Here is a 22,472-nt window from a genome sequence, read left to right on the forward strand (position 1 = left end):
AGTAAAAAAAATTAAAAATAAATAAAATAATATAATAAAAAATAATTAAATAAAATAAATACTTGAATTAAATAAAAGGGGTAAATTAGATTTTTTTTAATTCTCTAAATGATAGAAAAATAGGCATTAATTAAAAATAATAAATGTATTAGTTTAATAATAAATAATAAAAAAATTATAAAACATTTGGAGGTTAAATTCCAAGTAAATATACTTTTATAAAATATTTGGGGGTTAAATTCCAAGTAAATATACTGTATTGTGATATAAAATAACTCATGCCATTTGAAATTGTGGTTACGTCGCCCACCCGGTGTGACGGCATACTGCAGATGGACATTGCTTATGTCGTAACGTGCATGCGGAATACAGTTAAACAGTTGTTGTTTTTCCCATTGCTTCCCCTTATACTATAATTATTTGGAAACCACAGCCAGGACATAATACGGTTTTATTGAGTCTAAGCCCACACATGCTGGCTTGACTGCAGGTGTGTGAGTGAGTGATGGCAGCAGTTCATTAAGGGGACGGCCAGAAGTGGAGAAAGACCCTCAGGAGACACATACCGAATGTTATGATGGATGGTTGTATCAGTCACAACGGACCACTCACTTTTACTGTCAGAGGCTCCTGTTTTAATAGACCCACTGCAACATATGATAGGGAGACAGAAAGGTAGAAGGGTGTACGTGAATTATTCATGGAGGAAAAACACAGCCCCCAAATCTTGTAGAGATGTTCAAAATTTTGAACTGATCATAATGACTCATAAAAGGTGGAGAAAAGAGGAAGAGCAAGGGAGGAAGAGAGACAAGGGATTGCAGAGGCTACATAAGTGTTGAGAGCCAGTCAAGCGTTGTTGTTGACACAAGATGACATTTCCTAATGAGCTGGTGGGACTGGATATAGAGGTACTTTGAGTGCTAAAATTACAGCCCCCTGTACACACACACACACTGAGTTTCCATATAGTGACATTTCATCCCTAACAGACCCTTGAAGAGTCAGTAGAGCAGCACAAATGAGTGTTTTACTGAAGAAAATGCAAGAAGAAATGCCATGAGTGGAGATGTTTAGATAGAGAAAACTAGATTTTTACATTTTTGGAAGACAGTGTGAGTTGTGTTTGCTTGTGACTTGTGTCTTCTGGGTGGTTGCTAAGTATTTGCTTACTGGCACACCTATCATTTTTTTCTGAGATTTTTTATTGCAAATGTTAAAAGAATTTAAGAATAATTTTGTAACAAGACAAAGAATTATATTTGGTGATTAAAATAACAAATACCACACCAATACATTTGGTATGTAAGAAGCCCCGCACATGACATGCAGGAAAAAAATAGTAGGCTAAATCGTGCGCACAATTTACTAATTCGTTCCCTCGATTTGCTAAATCGTGCTCACAATTTATAAATCGAGGGAACAAATTAGTCAATTGTCTGCACGATTACGTTTTTGATCAAAAATGTAGTAAAAACAGTAACATTGTGAAATATTATTACAGTTTAAAATACAATTTAATATATTTTAAGATGTAATTTATTCTTGTGATGACATTTCTTATGATTATCAGTTGAAAAGTAATTTTTTTTGTGCTCCTTAATATTTATTTATTTAATTTTTATTAATAGCAAGTTCAAAAGAACAGCTTTTGTTTGAAAAATAGATAATTTTTTATAACATTACAAATGTTTTTGTCACTTTTGATCAATTTAATGTACTATTGGTGAATAAAAGTATTAATTTCTTTAAAAAAAAAAATACTACTGACCCCAATTTTTTAATAGTAGTGTATTTTTCTTTTTTCAATTTTGCTTAGCATAAAAATCAGTAGAGATAAAACTGAAAAATCTTTTCAGTGTGCCTTTTAATGCATTTTAAGGTCTCAGGTCTCTCCTTCAGTGTAAGTCTATGGGATATTTTTCACTTGTTTTATCATCCACCTGGCAGAAATCATAATTTGTCAGATCACTTGCAGAATCTTTCAGTGGTGGGCTGTTTTCAGGCTATGAGCAGCAGTACTAATGATGAATATGAATGAATGACAGGATCGATGGTTTTAAAATGCAGTCTATGTATAAATATTTATGCGTGTGCTCTTAAAACATGTTTGTGCATGTGTATACGCCAGAGATCGATAGACTGAAATGCCACTAGCATGGCCGGGTAATTTGACAGGAAAAGAGGATTTATTCAAGTTCAGAGAACACAGCCTGCTCCTCCGTGAAGAAAAGGTCACAGTCTCATTAAAACAGCTTATATGTGCAAGACGATGTCCAATCCCACCCGTGCTTTCACACACAGATAAATGACAGTGTCAGTTGTTGGAAAACATGTCAGTGCGGGATGGATGAGCTTTTCGCAAAGTATCCATCGATTGTGCTCTTGTCTTATTGAGTGATACGTATCTGAAAGACGTCTCTGTTTGGCAATGTCGCGCTATAGATTGGTAAGCGATTCCGTGTTAAAACATGTATCTCTGTATCGATCAGCTCAGGCCGAGGTCAAAGCAAGCCTCTCGGATACGAATGACCAACAGTAAATGTCAGGCAAAGGTCAGATATACTCGCCAAAAGCGTATTTGTGACTGTGTATGCGGCACTTTTGACACCAAAATCTGCATTCTCAGAGTTATTTCCCTCTCATTAGGAGTCGTGGTCTTGTTTTTACTCCAGTCCCACAGTAAATAAACTCAATATGCTGGATTCTTGTCATCCAAGGTTTGGATACGGTCCAGGGGGGGAAAGCGTTTGCGCTCATTCAAAAGTTCCATTCACTGCCATTAAAATGGAACTGTACCGAACCGCTGAATCCATCAAAAAGCAATGTTATTGTCTCCATAAGCACATAAACTGTCAAAGATGTGGTGAGCCTCGCATATCCCAAATAAACATTCTTGACGTCTCTGCAGTGGGATCTCACCCTGCAGCTCTGAATCAACAAATAAGAGCCAACGGAGAAACAACCAGAGAGAGAATGGATTCAGGGAGAGAGATCCAGACATGCAGAGCGAACACAGACGGGAGAATGTTACAGGAAATAGTTTTACGGGGGGCTGGTGGGGTGGAGAGGAGGTAGACAAAGCAGAAACAAGTGATATTTTAAAGCGATATACTACTAAAGTCATTCATTTCCTATCCATTATGTGGGAGATCCAATCAGGAAGTACATTTCCCTAAAGAGGGTCTGGGTCGTGGGTAATAATCTAATCTCCTTATAAGGGTTATTGTTTCATTGTTTATCAAGATTTTATCTCGTTTGCTTAGGTCAGCACCTGATGCCCTCTGACACGGGAGATCTGCTGTTATGAATTATGATCAGATACGTCTTCATAAATTTCATGTTGTACAGCATGTTGTTATTGTTAACTAAAACTAAAACTAAAGCTATTAAAATTATTTTCGTTAACTGAAATACAGCTTAAATTAAATTAAATAAATAAAATACAATTATTAGATGAAAAATGTAAACGAAAATTATAAACCTATATAAAGCTATATAGAAATAAACAACTACTAAAAATGACAAAAGCATATAATAAAATTACTTAAAATTTAAACAAATTAACCCTCTACCGCACGCATTATGATAAATTTATAAAAAAAAATATTTGACTCTTTTTCTTTTCTTAGAATGGCTTAACTTGAAGTGCTGTAAAAAAAAAAATGGAAAAAAATATTATTTTAAGGTACTTTATGATATGTTGCCATATGGCAACAACGTACAATAGTGGAAATAACTTGGAATAAGTGTAAGTGTATATAGTTAATATTTTTCCTAAAAAATGTTTGTATTGTATCAGTTGGTGCTATTATAAGCTTTAGCAGTAATTATAAACAATACCTTATACTTATTTTCCAACATCTTGTGCTTTTCCATTCTCTTTTGCTGAATAATGCTTTACATTCTTTAAATTTCATTACATTTTTCATGAATATTATTTAAATTGCAAATGTAGACAGTTAAAAACAAATCTAATACTGTTCATCATGTATCATAAAACACTGACATAAAACCAAAAACATTGCAGTTCATGAAAATTCAATATTACGCAATCTTATGAGAGGAAGGTTATGAACATGAACCCCCCAAAATCCTTGAAACTTCACCTTTTTTCTGTACGAAACTTCAAAAAGCATTTTTTTTAGAGGTGAGACACATGTACACATCATATTTGGTGCTCTTCACCCTAACAATACACTTACAACCACTTGCACCTGCCTTTTTGAGACACCATGGTAGGCCAGTGGTTGGTCTGGGCCATACTGGCTCTGGTGGCAGGTCTCTGATGTTGATTTAATCCATAATACAAATGTCATGGCAGTCCTTAACATATGAGTAATTAACATTATATCACTAGCATTAATGTTCTTTTTGTTACAGTTTAACAGACTGCAGCTGGTCTTTGCTAGCTATCTAACCTATTATAATAATGTCATTCCATTATTGCGCACTGTTGCCATATGGCAATACAGACATTTTATCGATTTACCAAAAACTAATTTCATAATTTTTTTTTTGAGTGGTGAATATGTCATCATAACTTACCTGATATGATGTTAACAATTTTTTTGTGAATGTGACATGGACGGGTCCTTGTTTGTTACTGACGTTTTAATTTGCTTTCAGCAACTACCGACAAGAGACGGCAGTCTGTCAGAAAATCGCGCCACAGAAAAAAACTGCATGTCATGTGACTTAACCAAAGCACATCATTGGCTAAACTAAGGTCTTCTCTTGCCAACAAAAAAAACGAGAATGTTCTGTTAAAGAGACGGTGGCAAGGAAATGAACACAAAGTGTATGTTGCCATATGGCAACACTATGCGGTAGAGGGTTAAAATAAACTGAAACTTGAAAATAGAAATAAAACTATAATTCAAAATATTAATAAATACTATATTAGTATATAAACAATACTAAAATAACACTGATCTGATTATACCGCACGTCTGTTTTCAGGCTCAAAAAAGTGTCTTGCGCTATTGAAATATTATTACAGTCACCATAAATCAACTGACCGCATCCCTCATGGGCTTTCAAGAAAAATATGAAATCAATTGAATTACCGTGGCAGCTTTAAAGTCAGATTGCGGTGGAAGTCAAAGGGCTTGAGTGTGTCTCCCGATGCGTCTGACCTCTGAGAGAGTTCATGTTGTATTTAAGTCAAATTAATATCCAGAGGTGTGACCTCTGCACCGGTGGACTAGAAGAGTATGGGCGATGGATAGTGTATCTTTCCGTCTCCGTCTGTCTCTCTCTCTCATACACACACTGACACACCTGTTGTGAGAACTAGTGGAGGATGTCGGAGGATCACATGTCTATCTGGCTGTGTGGCAGTAAATTAAAATGAGGAGCAATTTCCTGAGCTCCAATTAGCAGAAAATTGGTCCTGTCTGTTTTCAGCTTCTCCCGTGTAACTGTGCCAGAGGAGTGTGAAGATTGGGAGAGAGAGAGAAGCAAAAATTTGTGGCCAAAATAGACAGCAGAAACAGTTTAGATGCAGGTTTGAAAAGAAAGAGATGTGGGCTAACCAGTACAATGCTCAACAATTAAAATAAGAACCTGTGTGTGTATATATATATATATATATATATATATATATATATATATATATATATATATATATATATATATATATATATATATATATAATAGACATATATATAATATGTCTATATATATATATATATATATATTCACACACAATATATAGTTGTGTGTGAATGTGTATGATATATATTAGCACTTTAGTGGTTCAATCTGAATTAATTGCAGACTTTGAGACAGGAGACAAATTAAATGCTAGAATGAAGGAAAAAAGCTATTGGGGAAACTGGATAGATATAGTGTTGGCCACTGCAGCATTATGGGTAATGAGCTGCACATGCAGTTTTGTCTCGTATCAGTTTGAACCGGAACGAATGGCTCATCAATGACATTGACATGTCGGCTAATACAGGCTTCAGGGTTTAGGTCAATGTCGGGCTGGTTCTTATCGACGTGTGATTCTGGGTTTTAATGGAACCTGTGAGCAATAAAGTTCAGTCATGCAGAGGTCAAATGCATGAGGGAATCTGCGAGATTAAACGGACAATTTTCTTCCAGTTCTTCACAGTCAGCACAAAAACAAAGTTGTTATTGGGGTGTGATGTCATGTCATGGCAAAATACTTCATATTATTTTTATCAAAACTGTAAGAAAACCCACTCAGGATCTTTATTATATAGTCGACTCATCTGGCCCTTGAATTTAAGCGCTGACCCTGACCGTTCTCGACAAACCCGTGCTGTTATTGATCCAGTTCAAAGGCATCCGTTGTCAACAACACACATTAGTTTGTGTTGTAGGGTAGTCTGGCTGTGAATGGGGGGTTAATGTTATCGGACAGCCTGACTCTGTCAATAAAGCATCAGTGCTGTGACTGACAGCATGCTGTGATTGATTGAACTGGATACCAGTCACGACTGTCATCACTCTATTATCTTCTCCATCACACGCCCTGATAAGCAGCAACCTGTCCGCATGCAGCTCCTGTTTGTCTTTATCCTCCCCTCTCTTCCTGGCTCGGTTTCAGAAGCGTACCTGTATTCTTTTTTGTCTTTAGTTTTGTGCCCTTCCTCTTCTCCCCCCTCCTCCATCACAATCTGTTCCTCTCTGTCCCTCTTATATGTAGATAAGCTTTGGCTTGTCCAAATGTTGGCTCTTTCAACTCTTTCTTCGGCTGCCATTGGCCCTGTGTGTTGTGATATGCCCCAGGCACGGCAAACATGACACTTTGACCCTCGTTCTCTTGCCCGCGTCCATTAAGGGACTTTTTGTTAAACTGGTGACCCCTGTTCAAACAGTGCTGAAGGGTTCGAGGGAGAATGTAGTATCAGTATGGCTGCTCTGCTCTTACTCAAATGGGAAATAATTGGCTGCTGGGAGCTGACACACCTGGAGTGCTTAGACATGGGTTGGTGTATGGCAAACTTTTAAAGCCTCAGTGTACTTTAAGCGAAATTGAAGAGCGAATTAGTGTGGCATCATTTCGAACAAAATCAGGCCAAAATTAAGTTTGTTTCAGGAGTTCAAATGAGCTTGCCAAAGTGGAATTTCCAGAAATATCGGCTGGTAAACATCTTTGAAGTAGCCACTAGTCCACGTCAATTATGTAATAGTTAGGTGCACGCTACAGCTCCGCCCATTTTGGCAGGTTAATGTAATCTGTTCAGTCCATCAAGGTCAGACTTCCATGAGTAAAAACATAAACACACTGGAGATCCGCTTTATAATACAAATTAAATTTGTAATTCTAATTGAAAGCGAGATGTTTAATACTGTAAAGCTGCTGATGAAAGAAAAATCATTTAAAAACATGTGCCAAGTTTGTAGAAATGTACTCTTTTATTCATGTTTTAAAAAAAAAAAAAAAAACTTTTTTAAAAAACATTTTCAAGAAAGGTTTCAGATGAATGACTCTAAAAATGTCATGTGGTATATTCATCAAGTAAAAAGTAATAACATATTTTCCTTACACCTTACACCTACATTATAAATTATTAATTAATAAATATTAAGATTTTAGGGTGTCTTATTGACATTGACAAAGTCATAAGGCTCTGCTGGTGTCCTCTCTAGGATATCTCTTACTTTTTTAGATTTTCAAAAATTAATAAGCAGTGTAGCTGCAATATTATGTTTATTTAATAGTATCAACATTATCTTTAAAACATGAATGCACTTTTTTTTGTGATGAACATTTTTAATTTAAGTCAATATATGTACGAATTGCATTTTTTATGTAATTTTGAATATATTAATAAGTAGGACCAAAATAGACCCAATAGAAGTATTGTCTTTAGTACACTGAATGTCTTGGCATTTGGTATTCTGGAATATCACCTGTCAGTTTAGTACATGACCATGTTAATGGTGTTTGTTTGTCATTTTTTGGTGATTTGGCATCAACTTTATCCGCTGTGATACATGGGAAGGTCAGCTGATCATCCTGTAGACTCCATTCACACTGCAGCCAGCATTGTTAACCTGGGGGTTGAGCCCTTGGGAAAGATGATTTTTCGGGGACACACAGGCTGCATGAGGCCGAAGGGTTGGTGAGTTGTTGAGGGTGCAGGGACAAGCTGGAGCCATGGCCCCCAGGACCCCGGTGTTTGTCTGAGGGTGATGTATGACTCGCTGTCTGCAAGACTACAGAGAAACTTCAAAGAACAATAGAGTGTTTATGTGAGCGCAGCCTGATTTAGGATTTATTAATGTCAGTCTCTTTATGTTTTTCCCGACCACACGGGTTTCATCCACTCACACACTCAAGAACACACTCACATGCTTCATGTGGTCTCCACTCAGAGCTCTTAGTTGGTTACCAAGGTGGGTTGCACTGGACTTCAGGCCAGACCACATTCCTGAAGTCATTTCCAATAGAAAAAGGTTAATTGATTAAATTACTCCCTACTGAGTCCTTAAGAATTTAATTTGATGCTAAACAGACCAGCATTATTGGCTAATAAGGAAATAGGTGCCAAGGGATTTAGACGTGCTGCTCGGAATTACTGCGAACTTAAAGGATTAGTTCATCCAAAAATAAAAATTCCATTATCATTTACTCACCCTCATGTGATCCCTGGTGTTATTATTGTAAACTGAAACTTAAACTAAAATAAAAGCACATTCAAAATATTAATATACTTTTAATAGTATATAAATATTATATACTAAATACTAATATACTAAAATAACACTGATGATCCCAAAGCCATATGAATCTTTTTTCCGTGGAACATAAAAGGAGAAGTTGCAAAGTATGTTCACGCTGCATTCTTTCCATGCAATGAAAGTGGATAGGGACTAAAAGCTGTCAAGTTTATATGAGGGGAAAAAGGAACCATAAATGCATTGATCAATCAATCAATCAATCAATCAATCAATAATAAACTATAACATGAATTTGTGTTATAAGAACATACTGAAATTTAAATTAGTATTATTTATTTATTTATTTAATATTGAAAATCAAGCTTGTCAGCTTTGGTCACCATTTCCTTGCATGGAAAAGAGCAGCTTGGACATTATTTAAGTATCTTAAATATATATTTTTTGTTCCACAGAATAGGTTTGGAAAGGCATCAGTGTGAGTAAATGATGACATTTAATTTTGAGGTGAATTATCCCTTTAAAACCACCTTTCATGTACATACAGTAAAGCAGGGAAAGACTCAGCTGAGATAACATCAGAATCTCTGGAAAACTTCATATTTAGTCTGCTGTGCAAAAAAATAATAATTTGGGGAAATAAATAGCCACCGAGTGTGCAATTCCTTAGACAACAGTTTGAGATTTAAATAAGCATGTTAACAAGTTGGATACAGCATTAAGGAGAACACAAAGGCTTTAAGATGTGGTGTGAATTAGGGGTGTTTGTAGAGTTGGGGCTACCTCTCCGTGGGTGATCTCTCCACAGCCAGGGTCCGCACCTCGGAGGTTAACAGCTACACATCATTAGCTATACCGCACTGGAACACTGCTATTACTGCCGCGGCGCAGTGTGCTTTTCTTCAGCAACCTCTGGCTCTCGGAACAGTAGCGCACAGAGAGCGAGTCAGCGGGAAAGAGACAGTTTGTTGACGGAAAATGAGAAGATTTAGGGGGGAAGAATGTTGGCAAAAGGGACAGAATAACAAAAAGTTCAAGAGGCAATGCAATGTGTTTTGTAGTCGAAGAAAAAAAGGACTGAAGTGGGTTAAGCAAGGAAAGAAGTGAGAGTTGATGGGGGAAAAAAGAATCAAGTGGCTTAGGCTGAAATGGCGGAAGGTGCCAGGAAAGAAAGAATGAGATTTAAGGGAGCAGAGAAGTGGAAAATCTGATGATACACCTGGAAGCTCTCAGACAGTCATTCAGCTGGAGGTCACAGAGACGGATTACACATTACACTGACTCAGATTACATAGTACACTGATTTCAAATACTGCATCCAGTGTGGTTTAGATTTCATTTGAACATGGACAGGTTCTGTTGCTTCATATTGTCGGTCTGTCCCTGTTTAGCATGCCGGCACGGTCAGGAAAAGGGCTGTTGGTACACTCAGGCACGTTTTGTAAAGTAGGCCCGGGACTGGAATAATCAAACACATTACCTTGATAGAGTGTTGCCTGAATGTATGACAGTTTTACACACATTATAGCCAGAGGGAAGAGGGTTAGCGCAGTCAAACACATTACAGTGATTGAAAGGGAGGGGGTGCGAGTGACATTTCTAAACACATTATGGCGGAAAGGAGATGGTGTGCTTAAACACTCAACGGTGATGGAGAGGAGGGAGAGAGGAAGGTCAAGTGAGACTCTGTTTTAACTCAGACAAGTTAGCGAGCTAGCGCCGCGCCTCTAGACTCTTCAGCGCTGACTGAGTTTTGACATAGCCTTACCTTGTGCAAACAAACAAGTTATGCACAGTTGATTGCCATCTTATACAGTGTCTCTTGTTCTTCCTGTTGGGGGATGTGTGATGGTGCAGAGTCTTTGTGCGAATTTGGAAATAGCAGATATAGCAGCCTTGATGAGCATAAGAGACTTCCTTTGAAAAATCTTACCGTCCCCAAACTTTTGAATATAAATATAATCTAAGGCATAGTATAATGTAAGGCAGGGGTCTCCAAACTCAGTCCTGGAGGGCCACTGTCCTGCAGAGTTTAGCTCCAACCCCAACAGCTAATCCAACAGCTAATCAAGGACTAATTAAACATACTAGAAACTTCCAGGTAGATGTGTTGAGGCAAGTTTTAGCTAAACTCTGCAGGACAGTGGCCCTCCAGGACCGAGTTTGGAGACCCCTGATATAAGGCATAACATTATGACCACTGACAGGTGAAGTGAATAACACTGATTATCTCTTCATCAGGGCCCCTGTTAGTGGGTGGTATATGTTAGGCAGCAAGTGAACATTTTGTCCTCAAAGTTGATGTGTTAGAAGCAGGAAAAATGGGCAAGCGTAAGGATTTGAATGAGTTTGACAAGGGCCAAATTGTGATGGCTAGACGGTTAGATGGCATCTCCAAAACTGCAGCTCTTGTGGGATGTTCCCGGTCTGCAGCTGTCAGTGTCTATCAGAAGTGGTCCAAGGAAGGAACAGTGGTGAACCGTCACCAAGGCTTATTGATGCATGTGGGGAGCGAAGGCTGGCCCGTGTGGTCCGATCCAACAGACAAGCTACTGTAGCTCAAATTGCTCAGGAAGTTAATGCTGGTTTTGATCGAAAGGTGTCAGAATACACAGTGCATCGCAGTATGTTGCATATGGGGCTGCATAGCCGCAGACCAGTCAGGATGTCCATGCTGACCCCTGTCCACCACCGAAAGTGCCAACAGTGGGCACGTGAGTATCAGAATTGGACCACAGAGCAATGGAAGAAGGTGGCCTGTCTGATGAATCACGTTTCTTTTACATCATGTGGATGGTCGGGTGCGTGTGCGTCACTTACCTGGGGAACACATGGCACCAGGATGCACTATGGGAAGAAGGCAAGCTGGCAGAGGCAGTGTAATGTTTGAGGCAATGTTCGGCTGAGAAACCTTGGGTCCTGCCATCCATGTGGATGTTACTTTGTCACAATATCACCTTCCTAAGCATTGTTGCAGACCATGTACACCCTTTCATGGAAATGGTATTCCCTGGTGGCTGTGGCCTCTTTCAGCAGGATAATGCACCCTGTCACAAAGCAAAAATGGTTCAGGAATGGTTTGAGGAGCACAACGATGAGTTTGAGGTGTTAACTTGGCCTCCAAATTCCCCAGATCTCAATCCAATCGAGCATCTGTGGGATGTGCTGAACAAATGGAGGCCCCACCTCACAATTTACAGGACTTAAAGAATCTGCTGCTAACATCTTGGTGCCAGATACCACAGCACACCTACAGGGGTCTGGTGGAGTCCATGCCTCAAAGGGTCAGTGAAAAGGTATACTAGTATATAGTATACTAGTAGGAGTGACTGCATTACACACCACTGCTGAAATCCAACTGCATTTTGGGGGTTGATGGGTATTATTGTCAAGCCCTGTGTGTGTATGTATATATATATATATATATATATATATATATATATATATATATATATATATATATATATATATATATATATACACTATATTGTTAAAAGTATTGGGACACCCCTCCAAATCTTTGAATTCAGGCTTTCCAATCACTTCCATGGCCACAGGTATATAAGATCAAGCACCTAGGAATGCAGAACGCTTCTACAAACATTTGTGAAAGAATGGGTCGCTCTCAGGAGCTCAGTGAATTCAAACATGGTACCGTGATAGGTTTCCACCTGTGCAATAAGTCCATTCGTGAAATTTGCTCACTACTAAATATTCCACGGTCAACTGTTAGTGGTATCATAACAAAGTGGAAGCAATTGGGAACAACAGCAACTCAGCCACAAAGTTTTTCAGGGGTTGGGCTTGGCCCCTTAGTTCCAGTGAAAGGAACACTTAATGCTTCAGCATACCAAGACATTTTGGACAATTTCATGCTCCCAACTTTGTGGGAACAGTTTGGGGATGGCCCCTTCCTGTTCCAACATGACTTTGCACCAGTGCACAAAGCAAGGTCCATAAAGACATGGATGAGCGAATTTGGTGATGAGGAACTTGACTGGCCTGCACAGAGTCCTGACCTCAACCCGATAGAACACCTTTGGGATGAATTAGAGCGGAGACTGCGAGCCAGGCCTTCTCGTCCAACATCAGTGCCTGACCTCACAAATGCGCTTCTAGAAGAATGGTCAAAAATTCCCATAAACACAATCCTAAACCTTGTGGAAAGCCTTCCCAGAAGAGTTGAGGCTGTTATAGTTGGGAGCACCAGTGCTACCAAGTTAAAAAAGTTAATTTCGAGCCCTGTCTTTTTAAAGAGTACTTAAATGACTTTAAATTATTCACTTTTTTAAAAGTTACAGAGTTCGTATGGTGCTCCATAACAGGAATGACTCTAAGGCATGCAAAAAGACAAAAGACAATTTAGTAGAGTGCCCGCCATTCATAATAACAGCAAGAAGAGTAGGATTTGACCCCCTCTTCTTTTGTGGCACTACTTGAGTGAATCTTTTTCTTTCCTATTAGTCAGGTTGACTTTAGATGGTTAATTAAGTCCTCAGCTTGACAGGTTGTCAGACTTGTCCAAGCCTCTTATTGGAGGCTTAGCGCCACAGGGCTGCAGCGACGTAGCTCTGCAAACCCAGACGGATTGGGTGCAGCTGGGACTGGATTAGCCAACGGGTCGGGGGCCTGGAGCTGGTCTTTTCTGGAGGGCCCTGGAGTGTTTTGCCTGTGCAGCTTGAGTTAATCTCTCACCCTCTGGGCCACCACCCAACAAGACCCCCCTGACCTACTCAAACATGTGGTCAAAGTCTGAATATTGCAGATTATTGCGTGTGTAAGTTTATTTACTTCTGTGACTCATCAAGCATGCAAAAAACTCTCTGATTGTTATTAATGCAATGTGTTGCTACATGCATCAACTCAATGTCCGTAACCACAAGTTTGTTGATACAATAGATATTCTCGTTCAAATGAGTCATATCCCTTGATCTCATGTATGTCAGGAAGAGATATTGACTTAGGGTGGTCTCCTTTAACAGAGAATTAGACAGGCAGGTGTGTGTGCACTTTCTGAAGAGTATCACATGAAATATATACGTATGTATTTTTTGAGTCGATTGGCTTTATTTGTGATCGCACGCTGACAGAAATGTATAGATGAAGGGCAAGTCTGCTCGTTGTACTGCTGATTGTATGACATATTTCCCTGACAAATGTTGTTTTAGGGTAAATCTTGCATGTATGTCGCAAAGCCACGGTAATCATAAAGGAATTAGCCGAAAAGGTGAAACTTGTCTTTAGCACAAGCAACGTTTACAAAAACGTTTTCTTTGGGTGCCTAAACCCTATTTAAGGGATTACAGTTGCAAGCCAACAAATGCAAAGGTCTGTCTGCGTTTTTCCAAATCTGACTGTTCAAGTTGTAACTTGAGAGACACATCAGGTTTTCTTTCTTTTTAACGAAAGATGTATGAGGGGAAAATGTTGTGTAATACAGTTAAATTTATTTGTGAGTAACTGTTAAAGTATACTCCAAAATGTTGCCTCATTTTCTGAGACTTCATACGTGTGCTCTAATATCAGTATAAAGGAATTACATAATATTTTACAAGATCTAGATGACGTAACCACAATAGCTGGAAGTCAAATGACAGTTTTCAAATAACAGTTTCCCATAACTCTAAAAAGTCCCCTCATCCAAAACTAACAATGCTAACAGGGCTTCTCTGATCTGGGTATGATAGAAGAACCGGGCTCATTCAAAAGCTACCGAAACAACAGTGAGTCAGGGGCTAATCTCGCCAAAAACACCACTGGGCCAACAGATAATCACACAAAAACATCAGAGACAGAGCATGATGGGAGCGCAAACTCACAAAGACAAACACAGAGCTGCTAAAGTGACAGATGCGGCTCTGAATGCTTGTTTGGTTTCGTTGCCCTAGGACACTGCTGAATCTCTGCTAGTTGTGTTGTGAGTGAAAAGAGGTGTGTTTCGAATACAATGACAGGTAATGGATGAAAAGCTGGCCCGGATGTGGCATTGTAAGTGACAGAGATGACCTGATGAATGCAGCACGCTCTTTGAAAGGGAGTGGTATGATATTTAGACTAAGTGGGCAGGAGACTTAAGGTATGCATTCCTCCAGGTACAGTAAAGGTTGCCAGTCATAGTTCTAACTGAAAAGGTTATTGATGTGGCTTTCCCGCCACCAGCCCCCATGTCTAACTTTACAATCGGCACAGGAGTCACATCAAAGTGATGCTCTTTCATAAAAGCCACATTTTATCCAGCAGTAGCATCTTTTTGTCATGGTAGATAGTTATTATTGTTAACTAAAACCATAAAAAAAAAATAATTACTTGAAATAAAACAAGCATTAACTGCTTGTTGCCAAAGAAAAAATTCTAATTTTCATTGAAGTACTAAAAATTAACTAAAACTTAAAACTATGCAGACATTAAAAAAATGTAAGACTAATAAAAATGACAAAATAAAATTATAATCAAATTTAAAACATTCATTAACAAAACTCGATGATACTAAAATAACAGTGGCTAGGGCTGGGTAAAATTGCATATATATATTTGGGCTGTCAATTAATTACATGATTGTGACGAGTCAGAAGTGTATTGATCCATCTGCAGTTTATTCAAACAATGGCAGTACAGCATAAACAAATCCGGTGAACAGGCAGAGAGTCGGGGCAGGCAGCAAACAACAGAAACAGTATCAGGCAGAGGGTCGAAGCAGGCAGCAGAAATCAGAGTCCAGATAAACAGTCCAAGTCAACAACAGATCAGTAATGCAGAAATAACGCTCAGAAATGACAACCGGGGCTAATCAAGACTTTGCAAGGAGGTGTGAGTGAAAGCGTCTTTTATGGGAGACGCGTGTGTGTGTAATGGGCGGCAGGTGCAACGTGATCAGTCCCAGGTATGAGGGTTCATGGGAAATGGAGTCCAAATGTGGTTAGTACTCGGGTGAAGGCTCCCTGTGGTGGTCCGGGAGATATGGTGCGGGAGACTCGATTGTGACAACGATGTGGCAATTAATTAGTCTAATTAATCGCATATTAATCACACAACAAATCTGACTGAGAAATTATCCCCAAAAGATAAAGTCATCATTGTGTTAAATGAGAAAAGGATCAAATAGACATTACAAAAAATAGCTTTAGAAAAAAAAAAATTGATTCAACATAGAATTTATTACACAAACTTTTAATGTTTTTTTATTAATATGGAAAAATGAAAAAAAATTTTTTTTTTTTTTTTTTATTAAATTATACTCTAAATAAGAAACTAAAACTGCCAGTAGGTGGTGGTAAATGTCTGAATGAGACATTGAGTCATTCACAATTCATTGAGTCATTCATTCATTCGATTCATTAAAACAGCTTTTTTTTTTTTTTTTTTTTTTTTACGTTTTAATTAATTAAAAGCTTTCTTGTGGAAACTTTTGTGTGTAGTTTAGAGTGATGACATAAACAAATTGTTGAATCAGAGTTTTGAATTGATTCATTCAAATGGACAGTTTATGAGTCAGAAGTTAATTGATTTTACCAACTGTATTAAGTGTAAGTCGCTTTAATTCAACAAATCACCCATCCCTACTAGTAGCTACAAGATTCACACACAGCTGTTATCAGTGACTTTATATAAGAACCTAGGCAGTGTGCATGTGTGTGTATGTGGATCTGATGAGGTATAATTCACGGTCATTAGCCGATCCTTTAACTCTGTTCCCACCAGCAGGACAAGGGGTTGTTTTCAAAGTGGAGCACGTCAGTTTTCTGAAGTGTCTCGCTGATGGGAGCGAAAGGATGATATTGTCTGGAAAGGAATGAATGAGACTGATCTTTTGCCAGGGAATTTCTACTGCGGTTACATCCAGAAGAGCCTTGGCCAACCGATAACTATTTCCAAAATATGTTAAACAGCACATACTTGATAACAATATTGTGAACCCTTTTCTATACAGAAGCGTTTATGAGATTGTCAGTTTTTGGTCACAATTATGATTATTATAAATGCGGGTTTTATGTATTTGATTTACTGTCCATCATTATGACAGTAGTATACTTGTCGGATCAGCATGTACATTAATATCTCAAAGAGATGTCAGCTCCCAGCCAAGTCTTTATTTCTCGAGCCAAAAGTTATTGTCATGAACGCCAATGCCAACAGTTGAATAGCCTATTAGTGTTTCCCTAAAGCAACCACAGAATGCACACTAGACGTCTCTGATGGATGGCATGTCATAATGGAATGAGAACTGAAAGAAGGCTTATTTATGTACAAAGCCTGCAGACCCAGTGAAATGCATACCAAGGACAGAAAACATCTCATTTCAATTATGAATCTCAGTTAACTGAAGAATTCCCACAGCGTAAATCAACGCTGGCCTCATTCTAATCACTTGACCCCTTCTGCTGTGGGGAAATGCCCTAAACATGCTTATTATTTGACAATAAAAGATAATGGAGTGTTTCAATTGTGGTAATAAATTGTAAAATAAAAATGTTAGTTGGTGAGCAGATCACATAATTCCATCAAACTTCAATGAATGTTTGTCAAATTAAACAGGAAAAAAAAACTTTTAATTTTAACAACATGGATTGTTGCATGGATGGTTTTCTTGTGTCAAGACTGAATTGAGAATGCCTTTTTTACTGACAATTTAATGATTGCGCACATTAAAGAACACGAAAGTAGGAAGTAGGAATAGGAATAGTAGGGAAAAAATACTATGGAAGTCAATGGCTACCGTCAACAGTCTAGTTACCAACGTTCTTTAAAATATCTTCTTTTGTGTTCAGGGTGAGTAAATGATGACAAAATTTTCATATTTGGAGGGAACTATACCTTTAAGACATGCTTTTTGGGTGTTAAATAATGGCGCAAATACCAATATATTGACTAGCACAAACCTTAGTACATCACATTGCATGATTTATTTTAAATACTCTCCTCCCATAAATATTGCGTCTGAAGGGGAAACTCCTACAAATACATATAATAAGGTCAGTCACAAAAATAACTGTCCACGCCTTTTCAGTGCTAATTTTTCACTGTGTGACTTAAATCCTTACATTAGTTTTTTAGCGGGTTTGCGCTGGCTCAGGCTGTTGGTAAATGCATTAGCTGTATTGAATTTCTTTGAAATGCAATTTAGTAAAATTCACTTCCTGTTATCCCAAATCAGATTCTAATTCAAAGTCATTTGGAGTCAGTTTAATTCGAATTCACACTCGTTCTTCAATTCAAATTTTTCTTATCCCTGAAATGAACAAATAAGTGTGCTCCCAATGCTATTTTTTTTTTTTACTTAATTTCAACTCAAATCTTGAAAGTGACAGATTTGTTGGCTGGGGAAACACTATTTATTTTTCCTGAAAGTTGTTTGAAATTAGATATGCTGCTACATTGCCAATCTATGGCAGTCACATAAAAAGAGTCTCTCTTTGATGTAATTGGCCACACAGAATTTTTAAATGAAAGTTTAGCTCAACTCAGTTTATTGAGGGGATCTGCATTGTATCTTGTGGGCCTGTCATTTGTGTTTGATGTACAATTAGGTTGTGAAGCTTGTTTTTTTTTTTTTTTTTGAGAGCTTGATTGTTTTGGGGGGTGAGGAATGAAAGCAGGACAGTGGTAGTGTGGACGAGCACGTGTCAGCATTTCATTTGCATGCAGAAATATCCCTTCATTATCCTAAATGGCAACTGAACAATTTGTCTTGCCCTCCATTATTTCCTGAATAGCTCTTGACTTGCCTTATTCAGTAATGTGTACGTAGCCCAATTGCGGGCAGCATTTAACAAAAGCATGTGTGCTTTCCAAAAACGTGTCCCGCATTGCATATGAAGATTTCCTCTGGGTAACATGGAAATGTGTCCATTAGCCTGCTCCAGCACAGGTGAAAACTCTCACAGACTGTCAATCCTGGAAGAACGTTTTAAAGGGGTACCTCACACAAAAATTCTGTTATCATTTACTCACCCTCATGTCGTTCCGAAGAATTTAAGAATGAGGTCCATAACAAGCCCCTTGACTTTCATTGTATGGACACTTGAAGGGCTAGTTCACCCAAAAAATGAAAATTATCCCATAATTTACTCTCCCTCAAGCCATCCTAGGTGTATGTTACTTTCTTCTTTCAGTCAAACACAATCGAAGTTATATTAAAAAATATTCTGTCTCTTCCAAGCTTTATAATGGGAATGAATAGTAACTGTGATTTTCAAGCCCAAAAAAGTACATCCGTCCATCATAAAAGTAATCCATATGGCTCCAGGGTGTTAATAAAGGCCTTCTGAAGTGAAGCAATGCATTTTTGTAAGAAAAAATATCCATATTTATAACTTTATAATCTAGAATCACTAGCTTCTGTACGTGAACGCATGATGTATTGACGAACATGAAGCTAGTGATTATAGTCTATAAAGATATAAATATGGATACTTTTCTTACAAAAGGCCTTTATTAACCCCCTGGGGCCATATGGATTACTTTTATGATATATGGATGTGCTTTTTTGGGCTTGAAATTCACGGTTACTATTCAATCCCATTATAAAGCTTGAAAGAGCCAGAATAATTTTTAATATAACTCTTATTGTGTTTGACTGAAAGAAAATGATGGATTGAATCATGGGATAATTTTCATTTTTGTGTGAACTAGCCCTTTAAATACTGGAATCAGGTGGGAGACAACCCAGCTAACGAAAATATATTCTAAGAGAGTTTTGCTAACGTTCCCATTAAGTTATGAATACGTTATTTTTGAATGTTCAAAATGTCTAGTTTTTAAAAATGTTTGAAAAATGTTCTTTCTAGGTTATAAGGGAGCAATCCAAATGTAATCATTTTGCAAACATTATTGGAATGTTACTTTTGAATGTTCTCTGAACGTTCTGAAGTATTTCAGATAAACGTTTCCAAAAAAATTCCATTAACGATGTATATTGTTTTGTGCTAATGTTTTGATAGCGTTAATAAAGGCCAGATAACTTCAAATCGAAGTTCTGTTAACACTACTGGAAGAATGTTTGTTTATAACATTGAAAGAACTTTGCCAGAATATTAGTGAACTTCTGAAAATATTTCCTGTTAGCTGAGAAAAGTGGGCTGCTAATCAAAACCTGTCCCTGAAGTAGTGTCATGCGTCATTGTCGTGAAAAACATGTTTCTCGCTCTTTGAATGAAGATACTCACAGCTGGATTTCGTCACTAGCAGCAAACACTTTGTGACTCATCACAACGCCACATTGCGTTAACTGCGCTTTCACAGGAAACATTCAATGTCCAAGAGAAGCACCTACGTTGAAGAGCATCCGGTTATTTGTTCAATCTTTGTCACAAAGGCCTTTTCCCCGGTGGCACTGACATATTAATGTGTGATGTAAGCGTTTCAAGTTCATAGACAGTCACATAAGGTTACCAAGTCACAGACTGACTCATTATATTTTTGCTTAAACACAAGAATGGTGCATAATAAAGCAAATCGAATTAAGCGCTACACCAAAAACACTCCATATAAATGGATTTTACCGCAGATCATCAGGTTTCATTCGAAAGAGGATTACAGTTGCTGGTCTCTCTCTCTTTCTCTCTTTTACCCTGATATTTTTTTGGCAGCACTTCAGCTCCATATTAAATATGACTCCTCTGCTTGGCTGTAACATGAGTGCCGGTGGTTAGTTTTTATACGTTTCACAAGCGTGTAAATGTTTAATAGAGATGCAGGCTGGACTGCAATGTCACTGTGACAGTTTTCCCAAGCTGCAGAGCCTAGTGCCTGACAACAATGATATCCAAGACTAGAGATTCATGACATGCAGCCTTTGGTGCCCTTTGTTTCCCCCCCAAAAAATTAAAAATCAGTCATTTTTTCCCCCTCATTAAAAAAGTTTTATCCCTAAAGAAATGAATAGTAAAAAAAGTTTTTATTTTAAATTATTTTATTTTATTTTAGTATTTTTATTTTGTTTTTTATTTATTATTTTTTATTTATATGGAAATTGTGTGATTAGTATATTTTAAAAATGTTTTACATTTAATTTTATTACATTTAGAAATTTTTGATTAGTATACACAAACATATCGTACCCAAAAGGGACGGCTTTTATTTTGGGGATTGGGTATAGCATAATTTTCAGCGATATTTCTGTCAAAATTGTACCTTCAGTCCAGGGGTCAGCTGAATGGAACTAAGTTTTGAGTCAACTGTAAAAGTTTAAAATTTTATAAACTGTTTTTTCACTTGACACAACTTAAAAATGCTGTGTTCATGGTGCGAGGCACTGAAAATAGTAATGAGATCTGAGATCTCTCCATCTGAACAATGCACTTTGACTCACACCAGTACTGTGTATGTCTTTGGTTGGTTTTTAAACTTTTGTGAGCTTCGTGAAGCCCACTTACCATTTCCAAACAAGCTTTGTTTATTGGTCCCAATACAGTAATTGACCTCTGTAGCTGAAACTCTCCATTTAATTTTGTTACATTTTAATTTCAGCATCCATGCAAAGAAGCTAATGCTCTTTCTGTGTCCTTCTTAACCCCAATTCACCTTGACTGGGGGTTGCAGGGGGGATTTTCTGCCAGCTTAAGCCTTCTGATTGGGTTACACAAATGGAATAATGAGCGCTTTTCTGTTGTCTCAGCCGATCTCGAGTTAAGCTCTTCGGACCGAGCCATTCACTGACGCCACACAACATTTACATATACATGAGATTTAAAAAGACCTTTTGCCTCCAGGATTAGTTCAGCTTCCTCACAAACTTGACTAGGCCTTTCCACATCACTAGTGCTTTTTAGGAGCACTCCAACAGACAATAAACTCCTGTGATCCGGAGCGGAGACCTGCACATCCATTCAGAGCCGTTTCAATATCTACCCTGGAACTAGTGTTATTTGTTCTGACCTGAATACTCCAGTAACAGTTTAATAGTGATTCTTTTAGGTACAGAGTCTATTAAAGCAAGTAATAGGGCTGTAATTCATCTTTTCACTAACAAAAAAGTACCAAAAATTAGTTTTTTTTGTATGTGTGTTCAGTAAGTGAGTCAGATGGTGATTCAGTAACCACTCTGATGTATTCGGTTTAGTGTAGGATTCGTTAGACAACTTTTTGAACTACTACGTATTAAAACAACCAGTCTATACTTGTTGCACTGATTTTGTTTGACTAAAGAGAACCATTCATAAGAGTAATTTGTTTGGGAATCCGACACTGGTTGTACTGTATGTTTTTGATTCACTAAAAAGAACCGGTTCATATGGGTCATTTTTTCAGCAATCAGACTAGTTTTGCACAGGTTTGCACTGTATGTTTGATTCACTAAAAAAAAAAAAAAAGGTTTATAAGAGTCATTTGTTCAGGAATCAGATATACTTGTATATGCTGTGTTTTTGATCCACAAAAAAGAACCGTGTGGGAGAAGAATCATTTGTTTGGGAATTAGACACTGGATGCACTGGATGTTTTGATTCACTAAATAGGTCCAATACAAAAGTTATTCATTTAGGAATCAGACTACACTGGTTGCACTATGTTTTTGATGCACTAAAAAAATTGTGGCACTGAAGATTCAGCAGGAGTTACCATCTGATACCATCACTCTATCATGGTACATTCACAGTACATCATTGTAGGGATTTTTATTACCTTTTCTCGTTTTTAGCTTGAATATTTTACTTGGTTAACTGACAACTCAAAAATTCTTTCCATTTGCACTCATTTTAACTTGAGATTCTCCCACGGCAAACCACACGGCGATATATCTCCATCTCATCCTGCTGTCTGCCACTCACATTACATCACCTGTAAGACAAGCCCAGACACTGTCAGACATTATGAATCAG

At 37.8% G+C, this 22,472-nt stretch overlaps 1 protein-coding gene and 1 long non-coding RNA gene across 2 annotated transcripts in view; one reads left to right on the forward strand and one right to left on the reverse strand.

Annotated features, from left to right (window-relative positions):
* The window catches only part of sema3aa (sema domain, immunoglobulin domain (Ig), short basic domain, secreted, (semaphorin) 3Aa), a 124,420-nt gene that overhangs the window by 53,363 nt on the left and 48,585 nt on the right, over window positions 1-22,472 (forward strand). The gene's annotated exons all lie outside the window — the stretch shown is intronic.
* On the reverse strand, window positions 7,394-10,244 carry LOC125246139. The gene is made up of 3 exons (XR_007179747.1): window positions 9,442-10,244; window positions 8,332-8,411; window positions 7,394-8,207 (listed from the first exon to the last, which is right to left on the reverse strand). It is a non-coding gene; the product is annotated as an uncharacterized LOC125246139 (long non-coding RNA).

The sequence above is a fragment of the Megalobrama amblycephala genome, linkage group LG14, assembly GCF_018812025.1.
Source record: "Megalobrama amblycephala isolate DHTTF-2021 linkage group LG14, ASM1881202v1, whole genome shotgun sequence".
Taxonomy (NCBI): domain Eukaryota; kingdom Metazoa; phylum Chordata; class Actinopteri; order Cypriniformes; family Xenocyprididae; genus Megalobrama; species Megalobrama amblycephala.